This window comes from Saccopteryx leptura, chromosome 10 (assembly GCF_036850995.1).
Source record: "Saccopteryx leptura isolate mSacLep1 chromosome 10, mSacLep1_pri_phased_curated, whole genome shotgun sequence".
In the NCBI taxonomy this organism is placed as follows: Eukaryota; Metazoa; Chordata; class Mammalia; order Chiroptera; family Emballonuridae; genus Saccopteryx; species Saccopteryx leptura.
In genome coordinates, this window is record NC_089512.1 from 4,571,246 (window position 1) to 4,583,078 (window position 11,833).

At 51.6% G+C, this 11,833-nt stretch overlaps 1 non-coding gene across 1 annotated transcript; it reads left to right on the forward strand.

Moving 5' to 3' along the window:
* Window positions 1–10,735: 10,735 nt before the first annotated feature.
* On the forward strand, window positions 10,736–10,811 carry TRNAP-GGG (transfer RNA proline (anticodon GGG)). Its single transcript has one exon. It is a non-coding gene; the product is annotated as a tRNA-Pro (tRNA).
* Window positions 10,812–11,833: the final 1,022 nt, after the last annotated feature.

The following is an 11,833-nucleotide window of genomic DNA, read 5'->3' on the forward strand; positions in this document are numbered from 1 at the left end:
GTTTGGGGGTTTCAGTCTTTTCCAGGGAGACAGTGCTTTGAGACTTCGAGGATCCTGTGCCACAAGGCCGGTAGCCCAGCAGGGGACCCCCCAGGGGAGGATCTGGGACCCCTCCCCCCCTGCAGCCAGCGGTGAGTGGGCTGAGCTCCGGGGCACTTTTAGGGGCGGACTGGCCTCACCGAGGCTGCCAGGATGCTGTCGTCTCCATGACAACAGAGATGAACCCGGAGGCGCCACACCAGTGGTGTCATCCTGCGCCACCAAAAGCCCCCGCCCCCGCGCAGCCCGCTGGGGGGGATTCTTCTGAGAAGACGGTGACGTCGCCGGGCCCAGACCGCGCCGCCCCGCACCGCAGGCAGGCGGCGCCCTGGGCGGGTGTCCGCAGCTCTTTGGGTGGGTCCTCACACAACACCCGGTAGGGGGAAATAATGTGCCCTTGTCCAAACCACTTCCTTCTTGCTCTTCCCGGATTTCCCCGGAGAGCCCGAGCATCCCAGCCTGACCTCATTCAGGGCAACGCCAAGGGCCCTCGGGCTCCCCGAAGGCCGCGCCCGGGGCCGGCCCAGTGTGCCCGTGATACCTGGTGACGGCCGGTGCCGAGGGAGCCGCCCGGATCACGAGGGAACCGTGTGTCTCTGGGCGGAGTGGCGGCGAAAGGCCCTGGGGGTGGCCGTGGTCCAGCCAGGGCTGGTGTGCATCGCCCTCTGCTGGGCAAGCGGCGCAGCTGTCTGACCGCCCAGCCGGGGACCTCCCCGGAGTTGGGGGTTGCGGCCGGGTGGGCGAGTGGAGCGGGCGGGACTGGAGAAGTAGAGATGCCCCTCCGCGTACAGCAGACCCGGCAGCCGGCTCCCGGAGGGCGAGGACCCAGGGAGGGCGGTGGGGGCTCCAAGTCACAACCATTGTCATATCAATCCTAGGAGGATACGGGCCTTTTTCGCGATTTCTCTCCTGTGGGCACAGCGCAGTTTGCTCCAAAGACCCACGCGATCGCGCTGCTGCAGCCGACTGAGCCCAGAGCAGGCAGGAGGGGCCGCCGTCGTCTGTTCAAGCGCGCGTTTCGAGAGACGAGCAAGAATGGAAAGCGATGCACCCTTCCCATCAGAGCTTTCTGTGTGAGGAAACAAGGCTACTTTCATAAAAATAGCTGTTCGTCTGTACTGTTTATTATTTTTAAGTGAATTCATATATTTTTTAAAATTTCTAATATGACAAATATGGATCAACATGACCCAGAGAAACAAGCTCATTAGCGCGTCCCAACAACCCTTCAGAATGGACCTGGTTCTGAGACCAGCACCTGGGAGAACAGAGGCCCTATGTAAATGAAATCGCCTAGTCCTTGGTCACTGTCATCTCTCTCTCTCTTTCTCTCTCTCTCTCTCTCTCTCTCTCTTTAACTCCAGTCTTTACCACTGAAGACATTCACTCATTTTATTGATCTGTCCATCAACTGTGGGGATCTTGTTAAAATGCAGATTTGGATTCGGTGGGTGGGGCTGAGGGTCGGCACGGAACAAATTCCCAAGGCCACACTTTTGAGGACCGCTGCTCTAGGGCTCACTGGGTCCTTGCAGGTGACGCTGGCCAGGGGCCCCCTCAGGGTGGGGGTGGTCGGGCGGTTGCTGGTGTCAGCAGTGAGAGAGCAAGTTTATGCGGTTAGGACCGGCTCCTCTCCGCTCAGGGCGAAGGCTCACGGGAAGAAATGGAAGGTCAGCTAACTTGCAAACTGGGCGAGGTCAGAAAAGCAGGAGTCAGGGCTGAAGAGGAAGTGGAGGTGCCTTTGAAAATATGCCTTGAGCTCCAAACAGTAAACTAAAGAGCAGTCCCGTGAGCGAGCCCTGAATCAGACAGGCTGGGGGCTCCGTTGCTGACAGCCGCTCGTCAATAGAATTGTGCTTCTTCAGCCCCCATCCCGGCAACCGCTGGCACCACCGCAAGTCTCAAAACACAGGGCAGAGAGGCAGGTAATGGGAATTTTAGTTCTTTAAAAAAAAAAAAAAAACACCTTTAGCCTGACCAGGCGGTGGTGCAGTGGACAGAGCGTCGGACTGGGATGCGGAGGACCCAGGTTCGAGACCCCGAGGTCGCCAGCTTGAGCACAGGCTCATCTGGTTTGAGCAAAGCTCCCCAGCTTGGACCCAAGGTCGCTGGCTTGAGCAAGGGGTTACTCGGTCTGCTGAAGGCCTCTGGTCAAGGCACAGATGAGAAAGCAATCAATGAACAACTAAGGTGCTGCAACAAAAAACTGATGATTGATGCTTCTCATCTCTCTTCGTTCCTGTCTGTCTATCCCTATCTATCCCTCTCTCTGTCTCTGTAAAAAAAAAAAAAAAAAACCCAAAAAGCCCCACCTTGACTGTGAGAGGGGGAAGAATTCTAAATACACCATGTAACATTTTTGCATTGGGGTGGAAAATATTTAAAACCAAACTGGATGTAACTGCTTCTGCTGTCTAATTTGGGGTGGCCGTATAATTTACATCAGTGGAAAAATGAATCTCTGGGCTGGGTCTTTCCACTTACAGAAGGGAAGAACGAAGATTGACGTCAAACCTCCACCAGTTGGGTGACACGGCCAGGGAAGCATTACCAGCTCAGGGGCTTCTCGAGGCCCGATGATGAGTCAGTCCGGCGGGAGCTCAGGGGGCTCCGGGGAGGAGGAGCCGTCCTGCTGCCTCCGCAGCTCGCTGCTGCCCTGTGTGATCGAGGGCCCCTTGTTGTCCAATCTTCCCATTGCCTGTGAAATATATCCTTTCTGTGTGTGTGTGTGTCTCTCAGAGACAGAGAGAGGACAAGACAGACAGGAAGGGAGAGAGATGAGAAGCATCAGTTCTTCATGGCAACACCTTAATCGTTCATTGATTGCTTTTTCTCATATGTGCCTTGACCGGGGGGCTACAGCAGACTGAGTGACCCCTTGCTCAAGCCAGCAACCTTGGGCTTCAAGCCAGTGACCTTTGGGCTTAAGCCAGCGACCATGGTCATGTCTATGAGCCAGCGCTCAAGCCCAGCGAGCCCACACTCAAACTGGATGAGCCTGCGCTCAAGCCATCAACCTCTGGGTTTCGAACCTGGGTCCTCTGCATCCCAGTCCGACGCTCTGTCCACTGCACCACCGCCCCATCAGGCCCATTTTTTTTTTGTTTGTTTTTTAAATGTCAGGAAGAAAATAAAAAACACACAGTCAAGCAAATGTTTTATGCTGGGGCCAAACAGATCACGTCTTCCAAGCTCTGAGATAAACAAGGAAGGAGCCAGGTTCTGGGGACCTCCCTTTTGGCTGAGCACTGAACCCCAAGGTAGACAGCATCTGAGCGGAGGGGCGGGGTTAAGATGGTCAAGTGCTCTCTGCCCAATCAAATGAGGGGGACCTCAGCGTTCTTGTGGGAAAGGAAGAGCTCAGAGGGGGCGAAGTCTTGGGCAACAGACTCAGAGGAGCAGAGAATATGGGGGAGATGGAAGAAATTCTATCAGACACATTCGTGCTTATAATAAGCTGGGGGGGGGGTTGCTTGTTTTTTACAAATGCTTGCCCCTACCTGCCGCGGACCAGCGCGGCTCCAAATAACGGTGCGGAATTGAGGAAACACACTTGTCAGAACAAAACCAATGGGACCGGGAGGACTCCTCAAACTGCCTGGCAGCATCTGAGTGCCTCACAGCCCCAGTTCGCTTTATTATATGGACCTATGCAAATCAAGGACCTGATACAAAGTTGCACATCAAAGGCTAAGACAGGAACTCTCCCAAGGCAAAAACAGGATACATTAGTGAAATTTACAAACATCTGAAACAAACAGTCAGAGGAAGGGCATGTATATTGCTTCCTGCAACCCAAGGAAACAAGTGGAGTGGGTGCAAACACTCAGCACAAAGCCAAATATGGAGATGGAGGGGGGAGAACTTAGCCCCCTGCCAAGCCTCGAATCTATAATGGCTTTTTGCCATTAACAGTCCACAACACCTACCTTGCAACAGTTTTCTGTTAGTCATTGTGAAGAACCAAGATGAGGAGCAGTACTGACAATTAAGTACCGGTATACCTACGTGAATACCAGAAGGCCGATGGCAGCAAGTTCTATTCACTGGGGTGCTCCTTGGTTCTGGAAGTGACTGATGCTAGATAAATTCTGATGATTTTTTATCAGATAATTTTCCACTTAAACTGTCAGCCTGCAGCGGTAGAGCATCGGCCTAGCGTGCGGGGGACCTGGGTTCGATACCCGGCCAGGGCACACAGGAGAAGCGCCCATTTGCTTCTCCACCCCTCCGCCGCGCCTTCCTCTCTGTCTCTCTCTTCCCCTCCCGCAGCCAAGGCTCCATTGGAGCAAAGATTGCCTGGGCGCTGGGGATGGCTCTGTGGCCTCTGCCTCAGGCGCTAGAGTGGCTCTGGTCGCAACATGGCGACGCCCAGGATGGGCAGAGCATCGCCCCCTGGTGGGCAGAGGGTCACCCCATGGTGGGCGTGCCGGGTGGATCCCGGTCAGGCGCATGCGGGAGTCTGTCTGACTGTCTCTCCGTTTCCAGCTTCAGAAAAAAAAATGCAAAAAAAAATAATAATAAATAAAAATAAATAAATAAACTGTCAGCCTGCCTAGTGTCTATTACATAAACTTTGTAAAATATATATACATATATATACGTGTACATATATATACACGTATGTATATGTATATATATATATATTCTTTTTTCCATTATATGCAAATTGAAAGGAAAATATGTACGATTTCTTTGTTGTATGTCGGATTAGGTAGGAAATGTTCACGAACAATTAAAAAAGGATTTGGGGGAAAAAGAATGTGAGGGAGAGAAAGGGGAGATGAGTGAGTGGGACAAGGTGGGGGAGGACTGTACCTCTGTTGGGGGGGCTGAGGGAGGGAGGCCGCGCTCTACCTGCTCTGGGTGCTGAGCAGACCCACGTTATCAGCAGTTCGAGGTGCGGTGAAACTGAGACGAATCTGTGGGAACAGGGCTCGACCCAACGACTCAGAGAACAGGGGCTCCCAGGAGCTCCAGAAAGACCTGGGCCTGCCTGGGGAGGGCAGGGAGGAGACTTCAGTCACCTTCGCATCTAAGGAGCAGCCAGTGCCCCAGCAGGGGCCCTCTGTGCAGGCCCAGCCCCTGCTGCCACTGCGCACGGTGTCTGAGATTCCGGTGAAGTCATTTAGCATCTCTGGGCCTCGACTTCCTTTTAAAGTGGGTAATGACGTCTGTGTCACCACCCCCCCCGCAAGGTTCTTTCCAGGGGCAACTGAGGAATATGGGAAACGCTTTGTAAAAAGGAGAGAACTCGATTCATGGGAGGTCTTGGCTGACAGATGGCACTCACTTGAGTGACAATGCTGCTTATCTGATTAAAATGGCGTAACAATGACGGGTACCCTTGTCCACATCCGATGGGGAAAATGTTAGCTGGCAATTGTTGGAACCAGGTCTGACTGACTCTTAAGTTATTATATTCTCAACTACTGTGTAACATGTTATTTTAATCATCATTCTTTTCTTTTCTTTTTCTTTTTTTTTTTTAAATTTATTCATTTTAGGCCCTGGCCGGTTGGCTCAGTGGTAGAGCGCCGGCCTGGCGTGCGGGGGACCCGGGTTTGATTCCCAGCCAGGGCACACAGGAGAAGCGCCCATCTGCTTCTCCACCCCCCCTCCTCCTTCCTCTCTGTCTCTCTCTTCCCCTCCCGCAGCCAAGGCTCCACTGGAGCAAAAGATGGCCCGAGCGCTGGGGATGGTTCCTTGGCCTCTGCCCCAGGCGCTAGAGTGGCTCTGGTTGCGGCACAGCAACACCCCAGAGGGGCAGAGCGTCGCCCCTGGTGGGCGTGCCGGGTGGATCCCGGTCGGGCGCATGCGGGAGTCTGTCTGACTGTCTCTCCCCATTTCCAGCTTCAGAAAAATGCAAAAAAAAAAAAAAAAAAAAGAATTGGACTTAAAAAAAAAATAAAAATAAAAAATAAAAATTTATTCATTTTAGAGAAGAGAGAGAAAGAGAAGGGCGGGAAAGGAGCAGGAAGCATCAACTCCCATATGTGCCTTGACCAGGCAAGCTTGGGGTTTTGAACCGGCAACCTTAGTGTTCCGGGTTGACACTTTACCCACTGCGCCACCACAGGTCAGGCTTAATCATCATTAACGTGATGCCAGCTACATATTGGAGAATATTAATCGTGTGTGCTTTTCTTTTCTTAATAACATGTTAGTATGAATAGGGAGTACTTATTCACTAGGATTTTTGAATGTCATTTTGGCCATTTGTTCAAACACAGATCTAGTAAAAATCTATGTGCTGGCCCTGGCCAGTTGGCTCAGTGTTAAAGCCTTGGCCCAGTGTGTGGATATCTCAGGTTTGATTCCCGGTCAGGGCACACAGGAGAAGTACCCATCTGCTTTTCTACCCCGCCCCCTCTCGCTTCTCTCTCTCTCTCTCTCTTTCACTATTTCTCTCTCTCTCTCTCTTTCTCTCCCTCTCCCACAGCAATGGCTTGCTTGGAGCAAATTGGCCACGAGCACTTAGGATGGCTCCATGGCCTCACCTCAAGCACTAAAATATCAATAGCTCAGTTGCCGAACAACAAAGCCACAGCCCCAGATGGGCAGAGCACTGCCCCATAGGATGCTTGCCGGGTGGATCCTGGTCGGGGCACATGCAGGAGTCTGTCTCTCTGCCTCCCTGCTTCTCTCTTAAGGAAAAAGAGAGAAAGAAAACCTATGTGTCAGGCTTGGTGCTACATAGTAGGAATCCTCCATAAACAAGAGACAGAAGGCCTGCTGCCGTCGGGGAACTTACAAGGTAACAGTAGAGGAAAAGGATTAAATGATTACGGGCCCAGGCGGCGAAGGGAAGGCTTGTCGGAGGGAGAGGAGTTCGCTATGGAGAGCCGGTGCAGGTGGGGCGTGTTCCGGGCAGAGGGAACAAAGTGCAATGGAGTGAGCAGCGGGTGGTGACAGAGAACACGCAGCGACAGGGGAAGTGAAAGTGACCCTCTGTGGCCCAACGTGGAGAGTTAAGGCCACTGGTGAGACATGATGCTGGGGACGGGTCAGAGACCAGAGCACACCGGGCTCGTGAGTCGTGTTAAGTCACATATCCACTTATCTCTGTATCTAATACACAAATAGAGGCACCTCAACGTACCCATGTTTTAGTGTTAAAAAACAAGCCAAGCCAGAATGTTGCCTAATCCCGGTTTTTAAGCTTGATTGAGATATAACTGACGTACAATAAACTACACGCACTCAGGGTATATACAGTTTGATGCGTTTCAATGTTCCTATACACCTGGGTCCCTAACCGCTACCAAGAAAGTGGCGTCCATCAGCCGCAGGGAGATGCGAGGTCTGCGGCAAGCCACCGCTGGGCACCACTGATCTGCTTTCTGTTACTGTCTCTCAGTTTGCATTTTCTAGAACAGGGGTCTGGAACCTATGGCTCGCGAGCCAGATGTGGCTCTTCTGATGGCTGCATCTGGCTTACAGACAAATCTTTAATAAAAAAAAAATAATAACGTTAAAAATAGAAAACATTCTCATGTATTACAATCCATTCATTTCCTACCGCTCATGTTCATGGTTGGTTGCGGGTGGCTGGAGCCAATCACAGCTGTCCTCCAGGACAACACCAAATTTTTATTGGATAATGCGTAACGTACACGGGTCGTTGTATGGCTCTCACGGAATTACGTTTTAAAATTTGTGGTGTTCATGGCTCTCTCAGCCAAAAAGTTTCCCGACCCCTGTTCTAGAGTTTTGTCGATTGAACATGCCGTGTCCATGATCACACCCAGCATGCACACTTCTACCAGGTGTCTGTCACGCAGCGTAATTGTGAGACTCACCCTTGTTGCACGTACTTTTGTTCTTTCCCATTGCTGAGTCGTATCCTACGTTGTTTTGAAACCTGCTCTTTTCCCCCCCTTAACATATCAAGATAGCTGGGCTTGAGGTCAGACTGCTGGAGTTCCACTATCAGCCATGCCATTAACAAGTGGAGGACCCTGGGCAAGAAGCTTCAACATGTGACCAGTTTCTCCAGACCTCAATGACCGTGTCTGTGAAAATGGGGTCACAGGACCCGCTCAAGGTGTGCTGTGAGTGTGGGGCAGAGGACATGTATGCCTGTGCCCAGCTGCTGCACACAAGAAGTCATCGGGAATGTTACCACTATGATGACTGTGACAGTTCACACCTGCCACATTTTAATTAAGAAGACGTCAGCCACAACCACAGAACGCCGGTGTGACCCTGAAGCTGTAAAAGCAGGAAACAGGCCGAGTTCCCTGTCTGGTGACGTCTCGGGCTTGAAGGTGGGCGAAGCTGGTTCCTTCAGCTCTTTGCTTCCCAGATTCTCTTCCTCAAACACAGTGGCCCCCAGAAGTGGGGTTCAAGTTGGAAAAAGCTGACAGAGTCTCTAGGGGCAAGAGAAAAGGGGGAGCAGGGGTAACTGCCATCAAATTGGTCACACAGACAATCACACCGCATCATCGCAACCTCAGAGACCCACGCCTTTCTCAATGGCTCGCTCAAATACCGGATTCGGTTATCTTGTACATCAACAACTGCGTGATGTTTAACAAGAAGTTTCCCCGAGCCTGACCAGGAGGTGGCGCAGTGGATAGAGCATCGACTGGGATGCAGAGGACCCAGGTTCGAGACCCCAAGATCACCAGCTTGAGCGTGGGCTCATCTGGTTTGAGCAAAGCTCCCCAGCTTGGACCCAAGGTCGCTGGCTCCAGCAAGGGGTCACTTAGTCTGCTGAAGGCCCATGGTCAAGGCACGTATGAGAAAGCAATCAATGAACAACTAAGGTGTCACAATGAAAAACTGATGATTGATGCTTCTCATCTCTCTCCGTTCCTGTCTCTCTGTCCCTATCTATCCCTCTCTCTGACTCTCTCTCTATCTGTAAAAAAATAAAATAAAAAGTTTCCCCGAGGCTTACGTGTAAAGGAGGGACTCGCCCTGGGTCTCGACCCAGCGATACAAAATCTGCGGAGAATTGTCTGCACAGGTGCTAGCCCGCCCCCCAGTGCCTCATCTCACCCTCTTCCAGGGCTAGAGGGTCAGCAGCACAGAGAGCCGTGTGTAATAGAAACACGCCAATGCTCAGCTCCGGAGTCGGCTGAGCTCCGGACTGAAATCCCAGGCTCTTGAACTTGAGCCAGCAACGTTAAACTCTTCTGGGCTTCATCTTCAAAATGGGGATAAAAATAATCCCTAAATCCACGGTGAATGGTGAAGACTAAAAGAGAAAGCAGAAGAGGTCTGTACAGCCCTGAGCAGAGCCCCCCACCACCACCACCAACACAGGGAAAATGCCACACAGAGGAAGTAACGGGGTCACCATACACCCATCCATGTAGGTGTTTTATCTAAACACTCTCGCTCGAAACCCTCGGTCTTTATGTCTCTCCTTAAATCACACCTCTTGCGGAAAGAAGTCTGCCTGTTTTAGGCGTCTCGCCCGCTGGACGTGAGGTCCCACAAGGAACAGTCAAAAGGAACGGAGGGCTCCGAAGCTGGGAACTAGGTGGGACGTGAAAGCAGTCCGCAGGGAGGGCTACTGGGGAAACATTAATCAGCTCTGCAGCAGCCCGGAGGCCTCAGGCCCGTGATGACCACCACCAGGGAGCAGATGAGGAAGGGCGCTGCCCCCAGAGAGGTCTGTGGAAGGAAGGGGGACAACCTTCAGGCTTGTCAGCTGACCCTTGTGGGCGTGTGCAGCTGAGGCTTGATGAGCAGGTGTCAAAGAGGCAGTCCAGGTGACTCCTGACATCCTCGGTCTGCAGACCCGGACCAGCTTATTAGCCGGCAGGGAGACTCAGGAGGAAGGGGGCGGGGCTGAGGGCCTCCCACACTCTCCGCGGGCTACAGTGGCACTTCCTCTTTTATCCGGTTTGTTTTCTACAATATATTGGGGTTCCTGGAGATCTGAAAAGAAGATTTTTGCTACTTAAAACCAAAGTGTTGTGTTGTTGTTTTTTTAAAGCCACTATCCTGGATGACCTTTGGAGGCCTCTTTCAACTCTGGGGCTTGCAGTGGATGATTCAGAATTGCCTGTGACCCTGACAAATACACAATTTGTCACAGCACTTTGGGTTGCAGGTGTCAAACCTCCTGTCAATTTATAGCTAAAGCAAGGCAGGCAGTTAGTGACCTGAGACACTTGCAGGGCTTGAGGTGGTTCGCGGAATTGGAAAAAAAAAAAAAAAGAGCTGATCGCTGGGTTTGGTTTTAGAGCATCATGATCCGGAAGCACAGAGGTTGCCGGTTCGATCCCCGGTCACAGCACATACAGGAACAGATCTATGTTCCTTCCTCTTTCTCCCTCCCTTCCTCTCTCTCTAAAATCAGTAAAAATAAACATTAAAAAGAAGAAGAAGAAAAGGTTCTGGGCTCGGGGACCAGAACCAGAGACTCAGCGCCGCCTCCAGGCTTTCTCACTGTTTATCTGCCTCTCAGCTCTTTGCTCCCCTCCTGACAGCCTCCAGAGAACATGCAAGCCAGGCAGCCTCAGCTACGGGGAAGAGAGGACTTCAGGCTCACAGTGTCTGTGTATGGATCCCAGGCAAGGATTAAAGTCTTAAGTTCGATTCCCGGTCAGGACACATACAAGAATTAACCAATGAATGCATAGATAAGTGGAACAACAGATTGATGTTTCTCTCTCTCTCTCCCTCCTTTCTTCTCTCTCTAAAAAATAATTTAAAAATTAAAAATAAATAAATGAATGCCCTGGCCGGTTGGCTCAGTGGTAGAGTGTCAGCCTGGGGTGCAGGAGTTCCGGGTTCGATTCCCGGCCAGGGCACACAGGAGAAGCACCCATCTGCTTCTCCACCCCTCCCCCTCTCCTTCCTCTCTCTCTCTTCCCCTCCTGCAGCCAAGGCTCCATTGGAGCAAAGTTGGCCCAGGCACTGAGGATGGCTCTGTGGCCTCTGCCTCAGGAGCTAGAATGGCTCTGGTTGCAACAGAGCGACGCCCCAGATGGGCAGAGCATCGCCCCCTGGTGGGCATGCCAGGTGGATCCCGGTCGGGCGCATGCAAGAGTCTGTCTGACTGCCTCCCCGTTTCCAACTTCAGAAAAATACCAAAATAAATAAATATGTTTTTTAAAAAGTTGCCCACCTTTGAGTCCATGGTCTGCCCTTTGATGGGGATGGAGCCCTGTGCGTGACCAGACCTGGGTCACACTCTCCCCACTGCAGCGCACAGGGACCAGCCTCCCCGGAGTAAAGGAGACCCTTCGGAAACACAGAAAGCAGTGGCTGCTCCAGCTTGGAAGGCCTTAGAGAATGTGTACAGAAAACGTCAGCAAAAATCTCTGATTCCCCCTCAGAAGTCTTGACAATAACAAGACTTCTTATCGATGACTGATTTTAGGTCAGACACATGACCTGCATGATTCTTTTTAAACTGTCATAACAGCCTGACCAGACAGTGGCGCAGTGGATAGAGCGTCGGACTGAGATGCGGAGGACCCAGGTTCAAGACCTCGAGGTCACCAGCTTGAGCGTGGGCTCATCTGGTTTGAGCAAAGCTCACCAGCTTAGACCCAAGGTCACTGACTCGAATAAGGGGTTACTCAGTCTGCTGAAGGGCCGCGCAATCAGTGAACAACTAAGGTGTCGCAACGAAAAACTGATGATTGATGCTTCTCATCTCTCTCTGTTCCTGTCTGTCTGTCCCTATCTATCCCTCTCTCTGTCTCTGTAAAAATAAATAAATAAATGAATAGTCATAACAACGATCTGAGGTGGACATTTTTTCTTTTTTAATCATTTTACAGATGAGAAACCAAGGCCCAAAGATGTTCATTAACTTTCTTAAGAC